Raw genomic sequence first — 24,159 nt, 5'->3', positions numbered from 1 at the left:
GAGGTTGATGTGTTGTTAAAGGGCGTGTAGGATCCTTGGAAACTATCTAGTGTCTTGACTGTATCATTGAGAAGCTCCTGAAAATTGTGATTCTGTGCTATAGTGTTGTAAGCTCTTGACACTGTGAGAAAGTGGGTTAAGAATGCATAGGATCTTTCTATGTGGTTTCTTGTAAGAGTCTGTAAATCTATTATTTTAATCTACAATCATCTTTGGGGTTCTATTAAACCCCCAGTGTGTTTTAGATTACCTAGTATAGTTAATGATGGTAAACTATAGTTTACAACTTATGAGAGATAGTGTTGAAAGAAGATCTAAGATTCATAGTCTTAAATGTTTCAAAAAGTGTCAGCCAACCAAAAATGGTTATACGTTAATTAATAATTCCACTCAAGAGGTAAAGAGATAAACAAAACTCCCAAGAGAAAACCAAGACAAGCAGAAATAATGAATAACTGAAGGATAGCACTAGAATAAAAAAATCTTACATTTTGATGAAATAAAGCCTTATAATGTGTAACAGTCGAGTGTTGAGAACTCAAAACAAACAAAAGTCAGAAAACACATGCACATAGTGGATACATGTAATAGAAAACAACACACACACACACACACACACACACACACACACACACACACACACACTGTATTAGTTAGGGATGAGAAAGGCCATATAAACACAGGGATTAAGCTCTGAGGGAGTAAGGCATGCTACTGAAGTGACTTTGGACAGGTACTTTTGGATTTGTCTTGTAAGTTTCCACTATTTTCTGTTGACCTTAAGTGAGTTATTTATTCTCAGCCTCAATTGTCTCTGCTATAAAATGGACACAATAATTTATTAGTTGTAGGGATTCAGTGAGATCTTGTATGTAAAGTACACAGGCCAGACTGGGTCCCTCAGAAGTCACAGGGCAGCTGGATCCCTCACATACGTCACAGGGCAGCTAGCTGGACCCCTCACAGAGCTCAGACAGTAGCTGGGTCCTTCACAGAAATAAGGCAGTAGCTGTTGGTATCCAGCTCTTTGTATTAAATCTAAAATAATATAATTGGAATTCCGAAATTATCGCCATGAAGAGTTTGTTTAGATGAAAGGTGAGCAAATGTCTTCCCAAAGGGCAGGGAATAAACGTTTCAGGCTTGTGGCCATTCTGGAGTAGCTGCAGCATGGAAACAGCTGGAAACAGCTGGCTACACTTCATAAAGTGGGCACGGGTGCACCAAAAACCTGACTTCAGAACAGACACGGTTGGACTGTTTATAGGCTGGAGCGCTCTGCTCCCCCCCTCCCAGATCAGTAAGGGAAGCAGGAAATCACAGAAGCTTTCCTCTTCCTCAGTAGAGGACCAGGGATTCCCTCATGCCCCTAGGAAAATGTGGGCCCGGGCAGCCTGCATTTTGGATTTATCTTGTAAGTCTCCACTATTTTCTGTTGACCTTAAGTGAGTTATTTATTCTCACGGGGGGGGGGGGGATGAAAGGACCCCCTGGGTTTGCTGGCTGGCCATTCCAGCCACATAGAAAGTCCTAAATTCACTGACAGACTATATGAAAATAAGGTGGAAACTGACTGAGGAAGAGGTGTGTTGGCCTCTGGCCTACACGTATTGAGTGTACCTGTACACATACCTGTAAACACACTGCTCACACTCATGTGTCCCTCCTCTGTCCCCCACCAGACCATACCCCCCCACAGATATATACCACCCTTAGACAGACAGACAGATAGACCGCGTGCGCACGCGCGCGCGCGCACACAGACACACACAGACAAACTGACACACATTCCACCTTTAAACAGACAGACACACAGAGAGAAACAGACTGATACATATACTATCCTTAGACAGGTACAGACACACCATACACATACCACTTAGGCAGACACACACACACACACACACACACACACACACACACACAGAGAGAGAGAGAGAGAGAGAGAGAGAGAGAGAGAGAGAGAGCCCTTAGACAGGCATACATACACAGAAAAAGACAGAGTCACAGACAGACACTCACACATGGGGTGTGTGTCACAGAAAACGAAGGCAACTTAGTTCCTTCTTCCTTTGATCGAACATTACACAGGCATAAAAAGCCAACAAAAGATGGGGAAAATTGCAAAACCCTAACAAAAATACAAAGCCACAATCTAATCTCATTTGCAAACCCACAGGGAAAAAAATCCTAGATAAAATCTTGTCAAATTGAATCTTCGAGGATATTAAAACAACAACAACAACAAAACAATGTCATTGAGTTGAGGGATATTTGTCCTAGAAATGCATTTTGGTTATTGTTAAAAACTCTATTCATAAATGCAATCAATATGACAAAGGAAAAAATGATCATTTCCGTGAATGTTCAAACCTCCCTTGTTAAAGCCCCGGTTTTCATTATTGGTGAGGACAGAGAAAGAATAAGAAGGCGTATTCCCAGCAGGATGGAGCCGCTCCACGGCCACCCATAGTCAGAGCCCTACTTAGTGCTGTGGCACTGAAGCAACTCCCGTTAACGTTAAGAATAAATGAAAGATGATTGCTCCGAGCACTGTGGTCGTTGAGGATTTCCCAGTCAATGACAGAGAAGAAGCAGTCACAAATGGTAATTACACATCTGGAAGAAGAATACCAAATTAACATTATGCGCGGATTATGTTATTATTTATTTTAGAAACGCCAGAGGAGTCAATGGGGAAGCTATAGGAGTAGAGAATTAGTGAGAGAATTAGGTAAGTGGGCTGGTAACAAAACATATCCACCCAAATCAATAACTTTCTTAGAGATCAGCCTTAGTGAGTGCATGACATAATGGAAAAATAATCCCTTTGGTCTCCAGCTGCCACCTCTCTGCCCACCAGCTCTGTTTCCCGCCCCTGTGTGCTTGGCAGGAAGCCAGAGAAGAGGGCTGGAGCCCTCTGCTCCAGCAGGGAGTGTGGCAAACTTCAATAGTAGCTGTGTGTCGAACAGGAAGTGATTTCGTTTTTTTAAAAAAAAGTCATACTCAGTGCCAGATTCCAAATAACATCAGAGCAGCATACCAGGGTGTCTTGCAGGCCTGGGTACCTTGGTCCCAGGGAAATGGTGTTTGTGTGGAGTTAGAGGCTCACCAGTGGTGCTTTCCTTCTGTGGGCATGTGACTCTGGAGTTTGGAGGCTTGAGGCTTGAGGGATGCTTTCATGACCAACCAAGAGGCAGTAAACGGCTGGGGTGATGGTTCTGTGGATAAAGCAGTTGCTCTGTCAGAGTGAGGACTGGAGTCCGTGGTAGCCCATGCCTGCAGTCCCAGCCTGTCTACCGGGAGATAGATGAGAGTCAATAATGGGAAAATTCCCAGAAGCCTGTGAACGAGTTAGCTCAGTGTACACCACTGGGAGTCGCCTTAGACATGTTGGAAGGTAGAGACTGACCCTTGAGATTGTCCTCTGGCCTCCATAGGTCTGCATTAGCATGGGTGTGCCTCTCAGGCACACATGGATTATGGACACACATGTAATTCATAAAAACATGCATAAAATATAAAACGGAAGCACCAGAAAAGAACATTAACTCCAGTTAGACTCAAATTCCATGTTTGTCGTATTTTGTGCAACCAGACAGGTACTTCTTAATATGACATTGTATTGCCAGCATATTGAGGGTAATCAGACTTCCTGGAAGCTGGGGTATCTGTTATGACTTTATTCTTTGTAAAAGAAAGCATTTCAACAGCAGCTAGCTCATTAAAAGTTAATGAAGTTCAAGTCTCTGCTGCCTGCCTCGGTTGGCTAATCTGTCTTTCTCTTTGAAAACATCAAGAAGCCTAGCCTTAAATCCCTTTGTGGAAACCAGGCAAGGATCCCAGAGTCTGAGGCGTATTTGCTTGCATCCCTAGTCTGGCTCTGCTGCTGTCGGTTTCTGAGCCTCGTAGAAAGACACACCTCACAGTGATTCTTTCTTGGAGCATTCCTTTACCCTTGTTCTCTTCTCCCCTCCAAACATCCAGGGAAACTTGAGAACTAGGCAGTGAGGCAGACATGATCAGGGAGAGAGGGACTGCGGAAGGAGGAGGGATCATTGTGAGTGAGAAGTATTGTGGCTACAGGCATCAGAAGTGCTTGTCCTCAAATCCTTACACTACCGTTGACCTTGTGGGGGAAACTTAGCTACCCTCCTGACACTTCAGGATGCCCTTAGCTATTAAATGAGAAAAACAATCTCCTCTACCTTAACATGTTGTTGGGGAGATTATACTTGTGAATGTATTTAAATGTGTGAGCCATGCATAGAAATTCTGTTTATTAATGGCTCTTACTTACATCAGCGATGCATCTTTCTATGTGAAGGATGTCATGTTAGAAACAGGCTCATGGGGAAAAGTGTTGAACCAATGAATGAGTTAAGCTTTTCTCACTTGCTGTTGACCTGCATGAAATAACAAACGCACAGGTGCTGTCCGCAGCTGGGATGTGCTTCCTCCTCCTGGTCCCCAGTTCTGCATCTTCATCCTCATCCATACCATGAATGACATTGAACCTGAGAGTTATTGTGAATTTCCTGTATGTTAGTTTCCTGTGTGATGTTCTAGGATCTTCTACTAGGGTAAATCCACTCTTCCTGTCTCCTACCCCACAGCATTGTAACAATACAGAGGGGAAAAGACCACGCATAAGACATTAGTGCCAGATCATCCCCAACTTCTCTGAATGGCTTTGCAGACTTGTATTAGACTTTGGATTGATGTTCTTGGAGACCATCTTAGGATGAAAAAAATTAGAGATAATGCCAAAACTAAAGAGCCCCAACAAGGGCTTACAGAAGTGACTGCTTTTTCAAATTATCTGAGGAGACTTTCAGGATCCCCGCAAGATGTGATACCAGCATGGTGTCCACACAGTGTGAAACATGTATCCTGTACCCAGGAAGGTTGCTTGACTCTATTGCCTCAGAGTCTATATAATTAGAATTTCATGATGTCATCTTCAAGCTTTAATATAGCTTAAAATTATCCTTATGTAGGTTGTGTTTCTTTCTGAAACATTTTAAATTTAGAAAATTAACTTGTTAAACTTTTTTTAAAGTTAAATCTTTAGATTTTTATTCATCCTGCTGAGGGGGAGTTGGAATGACAAATGCTTGAGTCATCAAAGTCAAGTGTTAGGGCATCCTGGCCCCGCTCTGGGAAAGTCAAGGCTGGCGTGGCCCTGGAGCCCAAGCTCAGCTTTGGGCGCGATGCCCTCAGATGGATCTGTTTTGCCAACAGCTCCCTCTGGCAGGACTTCACCATGCAGGTGGGCTCCAGGGATCATGCTCATGAATCCAGGCCCCTTCCTGCTGCCATCAGCTTCTGGGTGCAGAGTGTGGCAGTCTGAGACAGGTCTAGGAGTTGGGCAAATTTCCTTCATCGTCCACTCACGTATTCCCTGTGTTCCCATGGCCCCAGATTAATCCCCCAAAAGCCGGTTCACGGAATTCTCATGAACTGGCTGACTTCTTATCGGCATTTTAAGGAGCATCTGATTTGTCTTTCTCTTCACTTCCTGCTATTTCAAGCTGAGAAGCAATGAGAGAATAAAGTGAAGGGCAGATGGGGAGAGACTGAGAGCCAGCTACCTGATGTGCTCCAGAAGGGAAGGGACAGGAAGGCAGAGAGGAATCTACTGAGGAGAATAAGTCAGGAGGGAGACCAAGGAGCACGACAGAATGAAGGTGCAGAGACAGGGCTCTGGACATAGAGGCGTGGTAAACCAGACAAGGCCTGAGGAGTGTGGGACAGCCACACCCTCACTTCAAAGACCAAAGTCCTGAGCTGTTATTCTTCATCCCCACCCCCACCCCTCTCCCTGGAGCATCCCCGTGATGATAGCAGTAAGAGTATGCAAGACTTGGGCTTTCGTGGTGAGTGATGAGTGTGGGTGAGCCGAGGAGAAGGTTATCTTTCTGTCAGGAGATAATTCGCTGTAGCTGGGGGATGACTCGGAAGCGAAGCACGTGACCCTTCTCCTCTGACTTCTGGGACTTATTAATTTCCTTTGCTCATTTATCTCATCTGCAAAAATCTCCCGACCCCCCCCTTTTTTTTTTCTGACGTGATGGATGACAGGTGGCCAGACACCTGCGGTGCTCTGGAAAGGATGGGAAGCTTTTGTGCGCTCGGCTGTTCAGTATGTTTTGGTTGCGATTTTAACTTGTTTGGGGCAGGTGGAACTTATTTGGGGTGGGCGGAACTTGTTTGGGGCGGGCAGAAGTGCTGGGAACCCTCCTGACTCTTGGGAGGTCACTGACCAGAAGCGACAGACACTTATGTTTGGAAGGTCAACTGATCTGCAGGTCAGGGTGGGAGGACATCACTATAGACAGGAAGTGGGGCTGAATGTCACCTTCAATCCTTGTGACCTGCTTCTGTCTGTTGGGTCCTATCTGCTAAAGCAGCCACTGCTTCTCTAGACAATACTCACTGGCTAGAAAAAAAAAAAAAAACCATTGAAAATGCATCAGTGAAGGACATTGCAGATCCCAGCAATAACAGTTTTCTTAACCAGATAGCTCTTCTGAGTACAGTGTATGGTCCCGTTTCACAGAGAAGGAAACCAAGGTAAATTGGGAGATGTAATCTACCCTTCACGATTATGCCCACGGGTGGCCCACCCCATGTTTTTTGAGTGGTTCCTTACAATATTTCATAAATAAAAAGTTACCCTATGCATGAAATCATTCTCTCACCTTCTCCACCCTCCTTAGTCTAATAGTCAAAAGTGCCTGTGAAACTCAACCTTTGCCACTGGACAGCCCAGCAAAGACACAATGAGTAGAGAAGTCACAGGCATCCTAGTCCCCCTTGGCCGCTGATTTTCCATTTGGCAGTGGGTAATTTGTTGACCTGCCAGAGCCTATTGCTCTATATGGGAAAATAAGTCCTGGGTATTGGAGTTGCTGCAGAAGAACCTCAACTAATGGTGTTGTGTACATGAAGTTGTTTAGGGAACAGAAACAAACACTGCTGCTTTTAATTCTCAGCCTAGGTGTATCCCTCTTCCAGTGATGGATGGGAGGCTATCAACCAATTGTTTGTGTCTCTTCTCTACTGCATGTTTAGTGATGTCATAGGACACAGATCACAGTGTGAGCCCTTGCACAGTAGAAGCAGACCTCTGGCCAGCAATGCATAAAGGCATTGGTTTTGCTTTTATACCAAAGAGCTAAAGATAGTACTGGAAAAAATGCTTTTTTCTTTCCACCTCGATCTGTAGTCTTGGACCCTCAAACATGGAGGTTCTGTAGCTCCTCAACTGTCATTTCCAGATTGTCTGGTGGCCTCTTAGCACCTCTGCCATATGGTTCTGGTGCTTGGCCGTGCTTCCCCCACCAAGGTGAACCTTCTGAAACTGTGAATCAGAGTAAATGTCCTCGGATGTCAGAAGCCATGCCTATCAGGGTCATGCCCAAGAAGCTTCACCAGCATGGCAGCATCAACAAGAACTGAACAAAGACTGTATCAGTAGACACACTATCACAGAAGCTGCAAGGAAGCCCAGGAGGCCCCAGACCTACACAGAGAACTACAGACAGCCAAGGAATGCTGAGAGCAGGAGAGTCTTCCTCAGGGAAGAGTTCACTGATCGGTTATATTAAATGGTCAGCCCTGAAAACATATGTACAAGCAACATATAGACTGAGAAGGTTGTATTTATGTATTTAAGGAACACACACACACAAGACTTGCCTGGGCTACATACTGAATTCAAAGCTATCCAGGACAACATAGTGTGAGCCTGTTTTCAAATTACAAGTGTAAAGAAGGCTGGGGATATAGTTCAGTGGTGGAACTCTGGTTGGCCATGCACAAAGTTTTGGGTTCAGTCCCCAGGACCTCACACAAAAACTGAAGTTCATAACGTGGCCCACAGTTGCTGACACACAGTAGACACAGTAGATCTGAGCGCTGGTTCTCAGCAGCCTGACTTTTTTCTTTTGGAATTGTTCTAGATATCAGAAGTGATTAATGGGTTAGGGCAGCATTTGTCAAGAGTTGATTAACCCACAGGTCTGGTAATGATGCATATCCTGATTCTGCAGTTTTAAGCAGGAGCCAGGAAGGCCTTTTGCATTTCTAGTGAGTTCCCAGAGCCACCACTGCTTTGGGGGATCACATTCTAGTAGCAAGAGGATGAGATTAGTGTCCTGCTGCTAGAACTTTCTGCTGCCTCTCCTGGGAGCCCCAAGGGCACTCCTCTCAGGAAGCATGGTGCTTGTTCTAGCCTGCTTCCCTGGGGCAGCCTTCTGCTGCACCCTCTAAGGTCTTCTTAGCCTCCTCTCCACTTCATTCTTTTTTATTTTAATTTTGGTCTTTCTGTGGATTAGCTTCCAGCTTGCGCCATGTAATGTCCTTTCTTTAGATTCAAATTCTTGTGTGTGTTCATGTTTATGTAGGTTTGCATGTGTATGTGTTCATGCATGTGGAGACCAGAGGTCAACCTCTAGTGTCAGTCCTTGGGATGCTGTTAATTTTGTTTGATTTTTGTTTTGTTGGGACAGGATTTCTCTGTGTAGCCATGGCTGTCATGGAACTCACTGTTTAGGCCAGGTTGGCCTGGAACATAGAGATCTGCCTGCCTCTGCCTCCTGAGGCTGTGGGACAGTGAACCATGCTAGGAAACTTGGTAAAGTAGAGCAGGGTCTGAGATCCCAGTACACCAGGGACACACCTGAGAGATGGTAGGCGCCTCCCTGCTCCCTACTAGAGCAGGAGGCTGGGAATATGAGTCACATTTCCCACATCCATCACTGGAGCCCAAAACAGAGTTCTCCATGCTAATGAGGTACCTAGAGGCCCTGAAAGTTTAGCCAATAAGCTTCCCTTCCCATGCATTCCTTCCTGCAAAAGGTATTTATTTGATCTCAGGTCTACCCTGAGAAGTTGGTACATATCCATGTTCCACGATGAACAACTAATAAACAATTTGGAACCAAGGACTGTCTCTTTCATCGATAACTATCATGCAGAGTACAGAGAAGGCCTTTGCCTATAAAAGAACCACAGCTTACGTCTCCTGTAGAAGGTTCCTCTGTGCCCCAGACAACTGCTGCCAAGCTAAGGACAGTCACTGATGAGCTAAGCTGGAGCTCCTCCCACCCCCAGCCTGTGGCTCCCAACTCCTTGAAATTCAGCGATGTCTGGATGTCCATGAGTTTGGGAGCCCCTGATCCCAGCCTTATCGTCGGCCCGGGTACCCCCAGTCCTTCATTCCTGACTTCTCTGTGTGGTTCCCCATTGGTGACTGGGTGATTGGGGGTCAGGGAACCCCAGCTTTGGCTTCTCCCATCTTAGACTGTGTCTTCCCACCCACTGAGCACTATCACAGTCTTCCCTGAAGCCCAGCACCTGGTGGCAGGGGCAGAAGCATTGGGGAAATGGAGTCAAACTCCTTGCATGCTGCTAGTGGAATGTGGACCTATGGAGTGCTGAGATTCAAGGCATGTACTACCACCATCTGGGAATTAATTATTTTTATTTTATGTGTATGAGTGTCTTGCCTGCATATGTGTGTGTGTGTGTGTGTGTGTGTGTGCACCATACGTGTGTGGTGCCTAGGGAGGTCAGAGAAAGTCTCAGATACATTGGTGTTACAGATGTTTATGAGATGCTATGTGGGAGCTGGGAATCTAATTCTCATCCTTTAGAAGAGCAGTCAGTGCTCATAACCACTGAGACATCTCTTCCAGCACCACTTTTTAAACTTGATCTTGTTTTTTGAGACAGGATCTTTCATTGGCCTGGAACCCATTGATTAAGTGGGCAGCTGGCTCCAGGGCTCTTCCGATTTTTGTCTCCTCAGAGCAGGTATGGCAAGTGCACCCTAACATATATGGCTTTTTGAAATGTGGATTCTGAGGATCAAACTTGAGTCCTCATGTTTACAAGGCAAGCCTGGGCTATTTCCCAAGCCCCCTGGCAGAAGACAGCAGGCAGAGTGACTTGCCGGTGCAACAGTCGGAAGTTCTGTTGTAAATCCCCCATACAGACCAGACGGTACTTGCCTTCATTCCTGGGCTCCAGATTTCTGGTGGGCTCTCCAAAAGTGCTAGAGGGATAAAGTTAGGACTGGGGCTGGGAGAATGCAGGGTAAAGCTCCAATCCCAGCATCTGTGCTATAAAGAGCAGAGGGGTGGCCAGGACATGGGGTATCTGCTTTGGTACCAGCTCAGTTGCTCTTCTGGTTGCTGTGGGAAAATACCTGACTAACACAGCTTAAGGAAGGGGATTCATTGTGGTTCAGCTGGTAAAAATGAATGAAAGTAAATCATTCACACAAGTAAGGGAATAGAAATGAAGATAAGCTAGAGCCAGAATGACAAATATTACATTTGTAGACTTGATTTTTAAAAATGACATGAAGTTAGTGAGGGGCTATTTTATTTGGGAAAGGAAAGGAAGAGAAGTGGTGGTGGTGGTGGTGGTGGTGGTGGTCTCTCTCTCTCTCTCTCTCTCTCTCTCTCTCTCTCTGTGTGTGTGTGTGTGTATGAATATGAGCAAAGAATAATGTGCATGCATGAAAATGTCATACATTTGTATGATATGTATGTACGCATTGTGTGTATGTACCATATGTTTTATGGTTATCTCAGCTGACTCCACAACTTGGCTACTGTCATCCACAGTAAACGCAGAGGGAAAAGCACAGGGGCTGGAGAGATGGCTCAGTGGTTAAGAGCACTTGCCACTCTTGTAGAGGTTCTAGGCTTGATTCCCAGCCAGTTCAGGAGAGCCAACGCCCTCCCCTGGCCTCAAAGGATGCCAGGCATCACATGGTACACAGACACAGAGGCAGACAGAACAATATTCAATATACACACATACAACGAAACAATAATTTCAAATTATTTTAAAAGATCAAAAGCGTGTGTTCTTATGCACCACACAGAGTAAGAGACCCACGGGCATGGAAAAGCCCCTGGAGATTACTTGGCAGTTACACAAGTTTCATTACATCTATTCCTGAGTTAGGCATGCTTGTTGGATTTTACTGGAAATGTACATTTTTCTGGGGAGTGCAACTACTCCCCTGACTGTAATTCAGTGAACACTTGGCTTTGGTGCAGAGGTTGCCAGGTGTGAGACCAAGATGAAGTTTGCGTGGATGCTCTCCTAGAATCTGCAGGGGAAGGAGAGGATGCAGGAGAGAGACAATGAGATTGAAACCTAGGAGAAAAGAAAACTGACTTTGAGGCCTCCAAGGGGGAGGGAAGGCGCTCTGAGCTTAAGCCTAGAGACAGGCCAGAAAACCAGGCAATCAGTTGACCAGCAGTGCCTGGTCCTATTAACCAGGGCAAAGTGCTTCGTACTTTTGGGCAAAGCACCAGGGGCATGCAGTTTGGTTAACGGCTCAATGTCAGTAGCTTCTCACGGGCAGGAATCTTACAGAGGGGTGTACAACTTCCTTCTTCCTTCTTCTTTTCATCCCGTCTTAATTTCTTCTTTTTTTAAATTCTACAAATAAGTTTGAGCACCTACTGTTTACTGAATTGGCTAAATGTATCGGGCATTGAACATGGGCTGTATACAGCTCTAGAGAAGTGGTGGTGGGTGGTGGGTGGTGGGGTGGGCATAAACATAGGTAGGAATGGATTGATTAAAAGGTGGTATTTTCATCACAATCCTTAGTCCATATGTGGCTTTATAACAAACAATAAAGAATCTATTTTCACTCTGTTTTGTAGAAGAGAAAACTAAAACTAGAGAGCCCTAGTGCTTTGCCTGAGGTCTTACACTCCGTCTAAATCTGCGGGGTCAGAAGATTCAGGTACCTTCAGTGCAGCACTCAGTTAGATGGACCCTGAAGCATCTTGTGCTTCCTTATCTGGGCCTAGGGACCATTTTCCTGCACTGTCCCCTCTATTGCCACTACCCACGATGCCTGGGGAGTCTTTCTGAGGGGCGGATGTGGCCTCCCCAGCTGCCTGCTTCCTCCTGGTGTCTGCCAGCAGCAGCAGCAGCCCCTCTGAAATAAAGTTGTTTCTTTTTCCTTTGTTGGTCTTGCTAGCGGAAGCAGATGTGGGTGGAGAATGTAGCTGGCACACCCACCCACAGTCCCCTAAGCCCGGAAGTAGCACATTGTCCCTGATTATAACAATGACTCTGTTCTGAGATGTCCGGCCCACTGAACCCCTCAGCTCAGCTCCTGCTTCTCACCCCAACACCCCCATCCCCCCCATTCCCCCACCCTCACCTTTTCTGGTCCTTCTGAGAGCTGGTTTTCTAGGACCAGGCCAGCTAGATGCCCAGGAGCACTGTTCAGAACAGGGAAACATAGAGGCAGGATTGAACTCAGACAACTTCATGTTCAAATCTCAGTACTGCTGTTGACTAGCTCACAAGTACTTTGACCTCTGAGTGCCTCTGTTACAGAGGCTGAGGCCTGTGGAGAGAGACATCAGCAGATAGCAGGTCTCCATTCAGTGTTTGGCTTTTACCTAAATACACATTGTCTCCCCCACAGCCCTCCTCCGCCACCAAGGTTGAACAGAATAGAAGGGGCCTCCTAGTGTCTGTGAACACTTTGGGCTCAGTTCCCCTACATGGGATACAGCTCTGCCTTTGAGGGGCCTGGGTTCTTTGCAGGTCTCAGCAAAAGCGCCTCTTTGCTCTGCCCCTGGCGTGGCCTCTCTCCTTCTGCTGTCCTCTCCGTGGCTGATGATCACATATAACCCTGCCCTTCCCGTGAGGAACAGGAGTGCTTGAGCTTCTTTTGTTTGCCTCTGGGAAGAGAAAAGAATGGAGAACCGGAATCAGGGGTGCACTCTGGTTCCCCTCTCTTGCCTTGCTACAGGCTCCCACAACTATTAACCTACTTCACTCATCCCCAGTACCCCTGAAGAGTCATAGGGAAGGGTGTTGGATCCATAAAAAAATCCTGGGGAGCTCAGACATGCAGATGAGGTCTTCCCCGTGTGACTCAGTTCTAGAGATGCTTGCTAAATAACTCTGAGGTACAGGGTGCACAGAAGACAGGAGAGCAAGAATAACAGAGTATCCATTCCTCACATCCACAGGGCCACCCTGGCCTTCACCTACTCATCCCATCCACAGCTGCCAAGCTGGGTACTCTCTCCTTCCTCATTTGCATTTCCAAGATATTCATGAGCTTGGACATATCTCTAAGGTCCTTGGCTATTTGTATTTCTTTCCCTGAGGATTTTTTTTTTTTAAATAATTTTCTGTTTATCTCTCTGTGGTCTGTCTTGTTCTTTACTGACTGGCCACTATGTAGATTCTAGACACAACTTTCCGACTGTCCTGATACTGATCTCCTTAGCCTGGCCTCTCCTTTTCCTTTTTGCTACCAAGTTATTTTATCTTACAGAAATTTCACATAAAAAAAATTAGATACTGCAGTCTCTAGATAGCTTCTGGATTCTTTCCTGGTCCTCCTCCCCTCTGTTACACCATCACACCGATTGGTGTTGGTCTGTTTTCCTCCTCTTCTGCGGAAGTGGGACAAACTTCAATGCAGGGTCTTTATTTTATTCTTCTCTTTCTCTTCAGGGACGAATGCAAGGTTATGCAGAGAGTTTCTGCTTGAATGAGCTTTTTTTTAAAAAATTGTGTTTTTCTCCTGATAAACACAGGCTTTGTGCCTGAATGAGGGAGTGAATGGAAAGCCACGTCCTGCCTTCCCTGCAGAGATGGGGTCTGCTGTGGAGATGTGAGCTATGCGATGAATCAGAGTTCTTCTCTCCATGACATTTCCAAAGCTCTGGGCAGAGAAGCCTCCCTCATCCCAGTAGAGCCTCCTCCTCTCCAGGCAGGCTCTGTGAGGCTCACTCGGCTTTGCTGTTAATCTAGCTCGTGTGTGTGTGTGTGTGTGTGTGTGAGGTGTGTGTATGTGTGGTATGTGTGTGGTTTGTGTGTGTGTGTAGTGTGAGTGCATGTGTATATGGTGTCTGTATGTCTGTATGTGCCTCCGTGTGTGTGTGTTTGCGCGTGTGTGAGATGCTGAATAGAGAGGAAGGAAGACAGATGAGAGTGTTGAAGATCTTCTACATGTATCACACTTGCTGCTGAGAGGGTGGAGTGACTGGAAGGGGGTTCAGTAGCACTGAGGCACCCTTGTGAGCTGAGCTTCCTGAGAGCCCTTTATCTGTGGTCACATGATGCTCTTGCCAGCCCACAAGCTTGCTGGTGTCCCTGCTGCTGAAGGCACATCTGTTCTGTTCCCAGGGGCTTGGCTTCGCCATTGTTGTTTTTTTTCCAAAGCGGCAGAGTGTGCCAGTTAGATTGTTAGACCCAAATAATCTGCAATGTGTGAAGAAATAGTAAATATTTACTGTACCTTTTGTAGAGCAGGTTATTGCCATGGAAATGGTCTGTCCACGGTTCTGGATGCTGAAGGGAGCTGGCTGGGGAGCCAGGGGGAGTGTCTGGATCTGGTGCTGTCTGCATTGGCAGGTCTGGGAGTGAGCAGTGAAGCCGGGTGGGCTTGAAACACTTGCTGTCTAGTCAGCCTCAGCTAGGAGGCCTCTTCTGCACGCTTCCCATGTGCAGAGCACGGAGCTGAGCATCCTGCAAACTTTATTGCATCCAATTGTCACACCAGGCCTACAAGGTACGGTTATCCTCTATTTTACTGAAGCAAAGAGCGACAGAACAACCTGTGGGAGGATACGCAGCAGCAGCTGGCAGAACCCTGTGGCTGGGGCTCTCCTGAGGGCGAGCTGTTTCACCCACTAAGATTTTACTCAAGAGAAAACCAACCAGCTGCCTGCTGGGTTTTTTTTTTTTTTTTCATTCTTCAGATTCATTTTAATACTGACCAACATTTAAAAACCATAGACAAAGTCCAGCCTCCCCTGAATATGTACATGGTCTGGCTCTCTTTTGGGGGGCTGTCCTTCCCTAGTGGCTGCCCTCAGCAGCTGTCCACTTGGCATGAGGATTCCACTGTGTTTCAGTGAGGAAAAGCACCAGACATCATCTCCAGGGGCTCACTGAATTAACTGATAATTATCTGTTGAGTGCTCCTCATTTGGTTGGAATCACATTTAATTTAGCTATTGTTTTCGAGTGTCCCTTAGAGCTTTTGAAATTCTTTACCATTTTCTGTGGTGTTGGGGAACTTTTAGGTGGGTGAGGGAAGATGATCATGAGAAGGAACTTACAGTAAGGGGTGAAATTCATTCACTCATTCATTCATTCAACATATTAGTTGAGCACTGGGTGCTAGAGATGCAGTACTGTAGTGAATAAGACAGTCTGTACTGCAGGGTGTATGGGTGGGGGTAAGTAAGGCAGTAATGGATGAATGCTATAAATGACTAAGCGAATATGTTTAAGCCTTGCTTCTAAGGGATTTGTGCAATGCTTCGGAAGGCCACTGGGGTCCAGTTTTATGACCATGGTCTCTGTGCTAGCTGTATATAGAAGGAACCTTGGTTAGTTTTACAGAAAGGTCCCCTTTTCAGAAAGGGCAGTCAGCTCTCCGACTCTGTGCACTTCCTGGTCTATTCACTACCCCAGGAGGCAGTATTATATCAATGCCAATGGCCAGTCTTTTATCCTAGGGAATAAGCTTGCTGCCTCCATTGAGAACTAGGTCCACCTGGAAGGTGACAGGAGGAAGGAGCTTGGGACCTGTCGATTTTTGAGCACCATTATGACAGGGGCACTAAAGCCAGAACACCTCAGTCTAACCCAGCTGGTCTTCTTACTGTGTGGCATTTGGATTGTTTCTTAATTGTTCCGTATCTTAGTTTCCCCATCTGTAGGTTGGGAATAAAACATCTGTAACACATAATTATCGTAAAGGTTAAATGAGTTGATGCCAGTCATTTAGGAAGGTGCCAGGCACTGGAGGAAGATGAGCAAGTAGAGTCCGTCAGTTATGACGTCAGAGTATGACGGTTGTTGTATGGTATCTGCCAGCCTTGCTTGAGAATGTTCTGGTGGACTGCAATGGTGTCTCCCCTGGGCCATATTTGTGACTTCTAGTCTTTCCTGTCTAGTTATATCTATCCATTACTATTGTCAAGTTATTCAATTCATTATTCCATATCTGTGGGCCTCACTCTGACCCTGTCTCCAACAGGGCTTCCTGGGTTTGGGCATTCAGATTCACAGGAGACAGGATGTGAGATGCATTCTCTGGAGAGCTTTACCTCAGATGGACTTGTGCCTGACTCTTAATAGTAGACATGGTGCAGGTTCCTAGTGCTCCACTGTTGGGTAAGACAAATAAGATACAGACTGTGGTGGGTCTGCCTTGGTGCTTGCCTCTGGCTCAGTAGGACTGGCAAAGGCAAGACCTTGGCAGTATTACCTGATGCCCACTCCCCTTGACACCTCTGCCCTGAATGTCCATGAATAGGAAGGATCGTCTGGTGGAGAGGGCATGTGGGGGACTGGGTAAGAGGAGGGCTTGCTTCTGGCTGAAGTGAATCATGTTCTCATTCATGGTGGCCCTGGGGTCCATCCCAGCATGGGGCTGAAAGGAATTTCTCTCTCTGTTTGAGCTTTGCCCCTAGACTGCCCTCCTATGCTACAGGTATTCCATTTATGAAGTGGAATCATGAAATGCCTTGGCTCCCAGTCTATTCACTGCATTACCACTTTTGCATAATTATTTTTATCTCCAGAAAAGCTTATTTATCGTAAGAGAATCTGATGGTGGCTCATTGAGTGATGTGGGATAGAAGCCTGACTTGCAGACTGTAGAGGCAACATTTAGGTGTGTTCTCTTGTGCAGTTTTACAAGTGTAAGCTTGAGAATGTATCGCTGGAGAATCAAATGAACCATAGTCCCTATGTATGCTTTACATCTCTTCTTTTGCCTCTTATCTTGCACCCACCTTGAATTTAAGGATGTGTATAACATTTTCCATTACTTTATGGGTGGGATTTGAATCATTTGACTGTTTTTCGATGCATCGGTGAATGTTCTTGGATTCTTTAGCGAGGAGTTCTGTTGAGTGATTGTTAGAAGCAGTGTTTTGAGGGCAAGGGATATGAACATTTCCAGCTAGAGTAGGTTTTACTAAATTGTTTTTCAAAAGGTTTGTGCCAATTTATGCACCCACCAACAGTGCATGAAAGTGCCTCTTAGAAATGACTTTTACAAAGATAAAATACCTATTGTTAAGCCATGAAACACATTTCAAGTAATTGTCGAAATTCTTCCAGCTGTGGCATAAGAGGCTAGGTCCCCAAAGAAGTCTCAAAGGCCTTGGGAAACACGAGATCTTAATGTATGAAAAGGTGGCATTTTAGAGCAGTAGGAGAGGAAGGGTTTATTTAGTAAATGGCGCTGGCATAATTAGCTAGCCACGTGGCAGGACACAGGGTTTGATTCCTAACTCCTATCTCATATAAAACTAAATTACAGATGGGATAATTATAGACAAAGTCAAGATTTAAAAGCCAAGGTAAGAAAAGACATTGGAGGGAATTCTTAGGAGCATGTTCCTATAACCTTGAGGGAAGAGAGTCCAGAATCCATAGAGGAAAAAAAAAAAAAACCTTAAACATTTTTGATTTTTTTTAAAAATAGAAAACCCTTAATCTCTTAAAATGAAAATTATTCATGAACCGCTTATAGAATTAAGCAGGGTACAATACGTGAAAAATAGCTGAAGTGAATAAAGAAACGAGGCTTTTAGGACACAGAGCTTCGGTTTAGGATCTTAATTTATATTCTGAATGGTGTTGAGCGGACCCCACCTGTGTAACCTCTGGAAGAGTCAAGAAAAGGGAAGGAAATGTTTTCTGTTTCTTTACTTTTCTTATTTTGAGAAAGCTGAGTACCCACCCAAAGCCTCAGGTGTCCCACGAGGGAGGGGTAAAAATACACATTCAAAAGTGGGAACTTCAGGCCTCTTCTCAGGGTTCCCTGCTACTCAGCTGGCCTCCCTCTCCCAGGCGGGGCTCCTCCCCACCCCTCCTCCCTCACATCTGTGTCTCTCTGCTGTTCCTGGAGATGAGTGTTAGCAAACTTCTCTCTACTCTCCACCTACCCATGAATGAGCCTCAAAGACAGACAGACTCCCCTGGGTGTTTCTCCCTTCATCGGACTGGTCATCACCAGGGTGCTATGGACAGTGTGATGGATTGTGGTCTCAGTCTCCTTCACCTCAAGGCTCTGCCATTCTGTTCCTTCGGAGATTGCCATAAACTCAAGGCTCCATCTTTTGAAGGTCTAAGGTCTAAGAGTCAGCTTTGCTGGAAGTGGTAAAAGAATGATGTCACTTCCTGCTCTGTCCCAAGGGTTACTTCTATTATTAGTAGTAGTAACATTTATTATTGTTGTTACAGCTTGACACTTTGGAAATGCTTGAAAAAATATTAGCTATTGACTAATAATTATGTACTATAGTTATCCTTCTTCCTTCCCTTCCTTCCTCCTTTCCTTCCTTCCTTCTTCCTTCCCTTCCTTCCTCCTTTCCTTCCTTCCTTCTTCCTCCCTTCCTCCCTTCCTCCCTCCCTCCCTCTATCCCTCCTTCCTTCCTTCCTTTGTTCCTTCCTCCCTCCCTTCCTCCCTTCTTCCCTTCTTCCCTTCCTCCCTCTCCCTCGTCCCCATCTTCCATGTCCTTCTTACTATTGTTAGAGCTTCCTTACCAATGTGTCCAAAAATGCATTTGATCTAGTGCTGAGGTCTGGGGAAGTCTAGGTCACTCATTTTTTCTCAGGTATCTAAACGTCTTCAGAGCCTGGTAGTTTGGACCCAGCCTGACTTCTCTCGCCTGCTCTGCTACCTGCACTTGGGAAATTCACCTAGCATCTCTGTGCCCTGGCTTCCTCATTTGTAAAAGGGGGTTATTAATAGTACCTCCTTCATGGTTGTTATGAAGATGAAATGAATTAACATTTGTAAAATTGATACAGAATGCTTGGCTCCCTGTAGGTGTTTTCCTCAAAATAATTACAAAATAAACCTCCTCCTTTGGATACGTACCCCCCGTCAAGGATAAAGGGAACGTTTCTTTTGAAATGCCAGATGTGATGTGTGAATTCTGTCAGATGTATACTGTGGTAATGATCACTGACCTCAGTTTTTCATTTTCGATTTTGAGTCAGTCCCTGACAATTCGAGGAAGGATTCTGGCCATTAAGAAATCAACACTGTAGCATGGGGACAATTTCTGACTCTCTGTTCCTTGTTGTTGAGTCTTCTGAGTCTTTCCTCATGCAATTTTGGGGCAGGTCCAAAGACCTCTAATGTTTCTTTGCTGTTTCATTTCCAACAGTGGGAGAGACACTAATGTTTTACGAAGGCATGGGTGGAAAGTCAGTGCCTCCCAGGAAAGCCTTCTTGCTAAATCGAGGGTTTTTGCACACAAATAGACGCAAGCTGGCTTGCTGTTTAAATAGAATATTAGCGATTATCATTTATCCAGCCGGAGTCTCCCTGGGTTTGGTGCTGCCTCAGATTAGCGGTCTGCCTTCTCAGCTGTCACTTGCTCTCCAGTTCTGCTTTTGATAGCTTTGTATAGAAAGCAGTCCCAGTGCTGGACTAAGAACCTAGCCAGACCAAGCAGGTTTCTCCCATTTTACATAACACTGAGGTACAGAGAAAAGAAGCAGTATACTGCAGTCCCAGGAAGGCTTTTTCTGTCCCTCACCCTCCCTTTTCCTGCTTTTGATGCTTCTGGTCTGACATCTAAATGGCTCTACCTGAGATTGCCAAAGGACTTGATCTGTGCCTGTGACCCATTCTGTGCCTGTGCACACTGGAAGTGTGAAGTAGGAAGAGCTCATGAAAGCAGGGGTAATTAATGCTCTCCTAGGAGCAGGCTTCAGCCTTGACAGATGGAGTTGGATGGTAAATCCCTCTGAGGACTGGATGCTTCCGGCTAGAGTCGCCCCAAGTGATAACATGCTCAGCAAAGTCCTCCCAGAGGCCTCCTTCACAGGCTCTGCCTCACCCCACCCCACTTCCCTGCTCCCTACGGACATTTCATGCAGTTGTCACTCAGACAGGCTGCTCTTCCTTCAGTCATTTCTTAGGATCTATCTGGAATGTCCCACTGAAGACAACTGTCCCGAGCCACAACTGAATCCCATGAATGGCCATATTGATGGCTATTCCTCCTTCACCTCTTGCCCGACCCATCTTGGTTTCTACACTGCCCAATGGGATTCTCTCACAAAGCAGATGGGTCATTTCCATTTTCATTTACTTCCTCTACTCTATTTCTTTAACCATTCAAATTTAGGCTCCCGCACTATCTTAATAGTTCATTAGCAAGCAGCAGAGAGCCTAGTCAGCGAAGTGGTATAAGGAAAGAAGAACTCTTAGATTGTATATTTGGTAATCTTGGGGAGAAAGGCTTCAGGTAAGACAGCATCAGTCATGTGGTGGACTTTCTGTAGCATGACTCTCCTTTCCTCGATGTTGCTTGATTCTCGGGCAGGCACACCCTTGAAGAGGAGATGGTGGCATCCAGCAGGTCTGAGCCACCAGAGTGAGGATGCTCCTTTGCTATCCATCTCAACAGAAGTTTTGAGTCTCATTCTCACTGGTTTATTTAGGTACGTGTGGTGGGAGGTGGGTATGTATTTATGTGTCTGTCAGTTTTCTGCTGCTGTAACAGAAATGTCTCACAGATTTTAGGGTTGGGTGTTGGCATCTGGCTGAGGCCTTCTTGCTGTGTTATAACATAGTGGAAAGCTGTATATGGTAAGGACTGTGCTCTTGGATAGAGAGAAATCAAGAAGAGCTTACTCGTCTACTCAGAACCCACTCCTACTAGAATTAACCCACGCCCATGAAAATTATTTTAATTCATTCATTCATCCATCAAGTTAGTACCTTTGTGAGCACATTCTAAAGGTCCCTCTTCATGACTCTTGTTAAATTGGCAGTTGAAAGTCAACATGAGTTTTGGAAAGTACGTTCAGCCACAGCAGTATACTCCTAAACTCATGACAGTGGCCTTGAGGTTGGAGGCTGCCCATTGCCCAGGTGGCTCACGTCAACACACTTGGGAACAAGTTAGAGTCAGTGCCACCACACCCACCAGACTGAGTAAAGAGCTACAATATTCCAAAGGAAAGGTCAATGATCTCTTTCATGAGAGATACACATAGAACATGGAAAAGCAGTCGATGCCTGCATGTCATGCCTCTGGGCTGAGTTGTGTGTCCTTCTAGTTGTGTGCCTGTGAGTCATACATACTGTTCCCACCTGCCTGGGCAGGACTCTGAAAGTCCCATCTCTGATCTTGCCTTCCCTTCTGAGTTGTAGTCTCTGTTCCCCCAACCCAAAGACAGGCATTTCTGTTTAGTTTCACTCAGCCCTGAAACTCTGTGAGCCCCAAGCCCAGCTGTTCCTGCCATCACTGCCACATCTGTAGCAGTGTCTGGGTTTCCAACTCTTTCTCTGGGATGGTTTTCGGGCCCTGTGGGCCTCTTTGCATTTCTAGGAAGAGCCTTTGCATGTGCTTTCCCATCTTTCGGAGTCCTCTTTGATTAACCAGCACTGGAGTCTCAGAAGAAACAGCTTCTGGGACTGCTGTTCTGACGGCTCCCCTCTGTCAAGCTAAGGCCAGAGACTTTTGACCTGTGTCCCTCTAGACCGCCTCTGCATTCCCACCACCCTTCCTGTTCCATGTTATTGCTGGGATGTAGTTTATCTCCCAGAAGTTCACATGCTGGAACTCTGCTTCCCATGGCAGTATTAAGATGATAGACATTTTAAGAACTGAAGCCTCATGTGAAGTAATTAGGTCATCATTCATATCACCAAGGAAGACACTGTGAATGTGATTTTTCCTTATGGGAAGCCATCCCACACAGCTTTTCATGTGACCGGTTCCCTTTCAATTTATCTACCATGTTGTAATATAGCCCAGATGCACTTACCAGGATGTTGCTCTTTGAATCCACCAGCTACAGATTCACGAACCAAATTAATCCTCCTATTTTATAAAGTACTCAGTTTTAAATATTTTGCTATAGGCAACAGGAAACATATCCAGATTGCCATGAACTGTTCTGTTTTCTGTCATACCCTGAGCATGGGGCACATATATATCTTTTTCATTTGGGAATCTTCATAGGTCCAGACTTATCTGTGAATCTGGGATGATGTCTCACAAGCCAGACCCTGTCTTTGCTGAGCTGTAAGAATGTGGACAAATTCTTTACTTCTTCAGCTCTTTTTCATGTTTCTATAATGTAGAGAGTGATAGTTCCTCTGTCAGTGAACCCTTATCAGGAGTAGGTTGTAATCATACATCCAAAGTAGGCATCCACTTATTTCACTAAAAGTAGGCAAATTCATAGGGGACGTGGTGCTTTCCTTCTTGTGGATGAGGTGCTTATAGCAACAACTTTGGTATTTTGGTTTCTTTAAAAAAACACACACAAATATTATAAGAGTATGTTCTTATTTTAATGTGAGTTGTGGGGATACGGGGCTGCTTTGGACTGTCTGCAATAACTGACTATGATTTGCCTAGTGCTCTAGCAGAGGCATGGTTTTGCAAGCTGCAGATAGTTTCTGCAATTGTGTGACACTTGGAATGCTGGGTACTTTTCAGAGGTTTTATAAATGCTAGGGCCTCAAGAGGCAGGGTGAGTTGTTGAAGGGTTGTTGGTTGTTGTTGGTAATAGTTTGTTAAGTTGTCATGAGCAAACAAGAAGCAATGACAAAAAGGAATTTGATATCCTGACTATGAAGATCAAGGTTGCCCCAAGGAACTCAGCACCCCTAGTCAGCAGGAAGTAGTCATAACATTACTCCCTTTCCAACCTCTGATTGTATTCAGGGAATCCCTTTCCTTTCCCTCTATCCTTTTTTCTCTCCTATCTAGTGTTACAGGGTTGAAAAGGGTGTAAAAAAGAATGGAGAAGGGTAGAAGAAAGAAAAACCCACAATGTAGCAACGACCAACTACAGGTGCTCCTCTCTGATGTCCCAGGGGTGTCCAGGTTACATGTGGTCTGTACTTGTATGCCTGTTTGATCTAACAAGACAGCCTTGCCACCTCCTGGGGAGCCTCATTAAGGTTAGTGAGGGGCTTGTTTCAGGGAACTTCCAAGGCTGCCTGGGGTTACCACTTGAGGGCCCCTCTTTTCTCACTTTGTCTCAATTAGTCATCATTGATCTCTACATGATGTTCCTCCCACTTGCTGGCCAAGGAACAGGTCATTGTTGGCAGCTACTGTTAGCTTGAACAGCACCCCATTACTGCTGTCATCCCTACAAACGATAGGAGTAGAATTTGCTGCAGTCTATTAGGGATCCTCAGGCTCTTGTGAGGATCAGACAAGGCATCCTTTCTATATGCACACTGAACATGTGCTAACCATGCGCCAGCATGGCTCCTTCATCTTACACTTTAACTAGAGTTAAATAAGAGGAAGCACATCCCACTCCTCTGTCACAGTAGCTGCATTATATGACAGAGGTTAATATGGGGTGTCTTTTATATTGCGGGGACCACATTGAACCGTCATGATCTGGGGCCGACACCAGGAACCTGTGGCTCATAGAGTTACCAACTGAGTTTGGAAACAAAATTTTATTGAGCCAAATCATGCCTTTATGGTGCCGTCTTGCATATGCTTGCTAGCCCAACATGCTGACAATGTGTAAGACACATGAAGGAAATCACCAGGTAGCTGTAACAGAGATTGTGTGGCATATAAACACTAAATATAGAGAGTCTCTAAAGCTTTTTTTTTTACACAGACTCATACATATCTGCATATGTGTTTCTGTGTTGTATGTGAATGCATGTGTGAGCACACATCCACCTATGAGTGCATAGAGGCCAGAGGAAGATGTCAGATCTCCTGTCGCATCAATTTCTGCCTTATTTCTTTGAGCCAGGGTCTCTTGCTGAACCTGCCATTAGGGTGGCAGCCAGCAGGTCCCACTGATTCTGTCTCCATGTTCCACAGAACTGGGATTATTGCCGGGCGGTGGTGGCATACGCCTTTAGTCCCAGCACTTGGGAGGCAGAGGCAGGTGGATTTCTGAGTTCGAGGCCAGCCTGGTCTACAGAGTGAGTTCCAGGATAGCCAGGGCTACACAGAGAAACCCTGTCTCGGGAAACAAAACAAAACAAAACAAAAACAAAACAAAAACAAAACAAAAAAAAAGAACTGGGATTATTATACTGCATGCATACAGCTGCATCTAGGTTTTTTCCATACTTTTCATGTGAATGTGTGTATATGCTGT

At 45.4% G+C, this 24,159-nt stretch overlaps 1 protein-coding gene and 1 long non-coding RNA gene across 4 annotated transcripts in view; one reads left to right on the top strand and one right to left on the bottom strand.

Moving 5' to 3' along the window:
* Prkcb (protein kinase C beta) overlaps window positions 1–24,159 on the top strand; it is a 350,016-nt gene that overhangs the window by 95,743 nt on the left and 230,114 nt on the right. The window lies entirely within an intron of this gene.
* On the bottom strand, window positions 2,324–14,704 carry LOC127696976 (uncharacterized). 3 transcript variants are annotated; one of them, XR_007980402.1, is made up of 3 exons: window positions 14,312–14,704; window positions 12,209–12,737; window positions 2,324–3,221 (listed from the first exon to the last, which is right to left on the bottom strand). It is a non-coding gene; the product is annotated as an uncharacterized LOC127696976 (long non-coding RNA). The 3 variants fall into 3 exon arrangements; XR_007980400.1 differs by lacking the exon at window positions 2,324–3,221 and adding an exon at window positions 10,850–11,181; XR_007980401.1 differs by lacking the exon at window positions 2,324–3,221 and adding an exon at window positions 10,850–11,134.

This window comes from Apodemus sylvaticus, chromosome 1 (assembly GCF_947179515.1).
Source record: "Apodemus sylvaticus chromosome 1, mApoSyl1.1, whole genome shotgun sequence".
Lineage (NCBI taxonomy): Eukaryota > Metazoa > Chordata > Mammalia > Rodentia > Muridae > Apodemus > Apodemus sylvaticus.
This window is presented reverse-complemented; position numbering and strand designations above follow the sequence as displayed.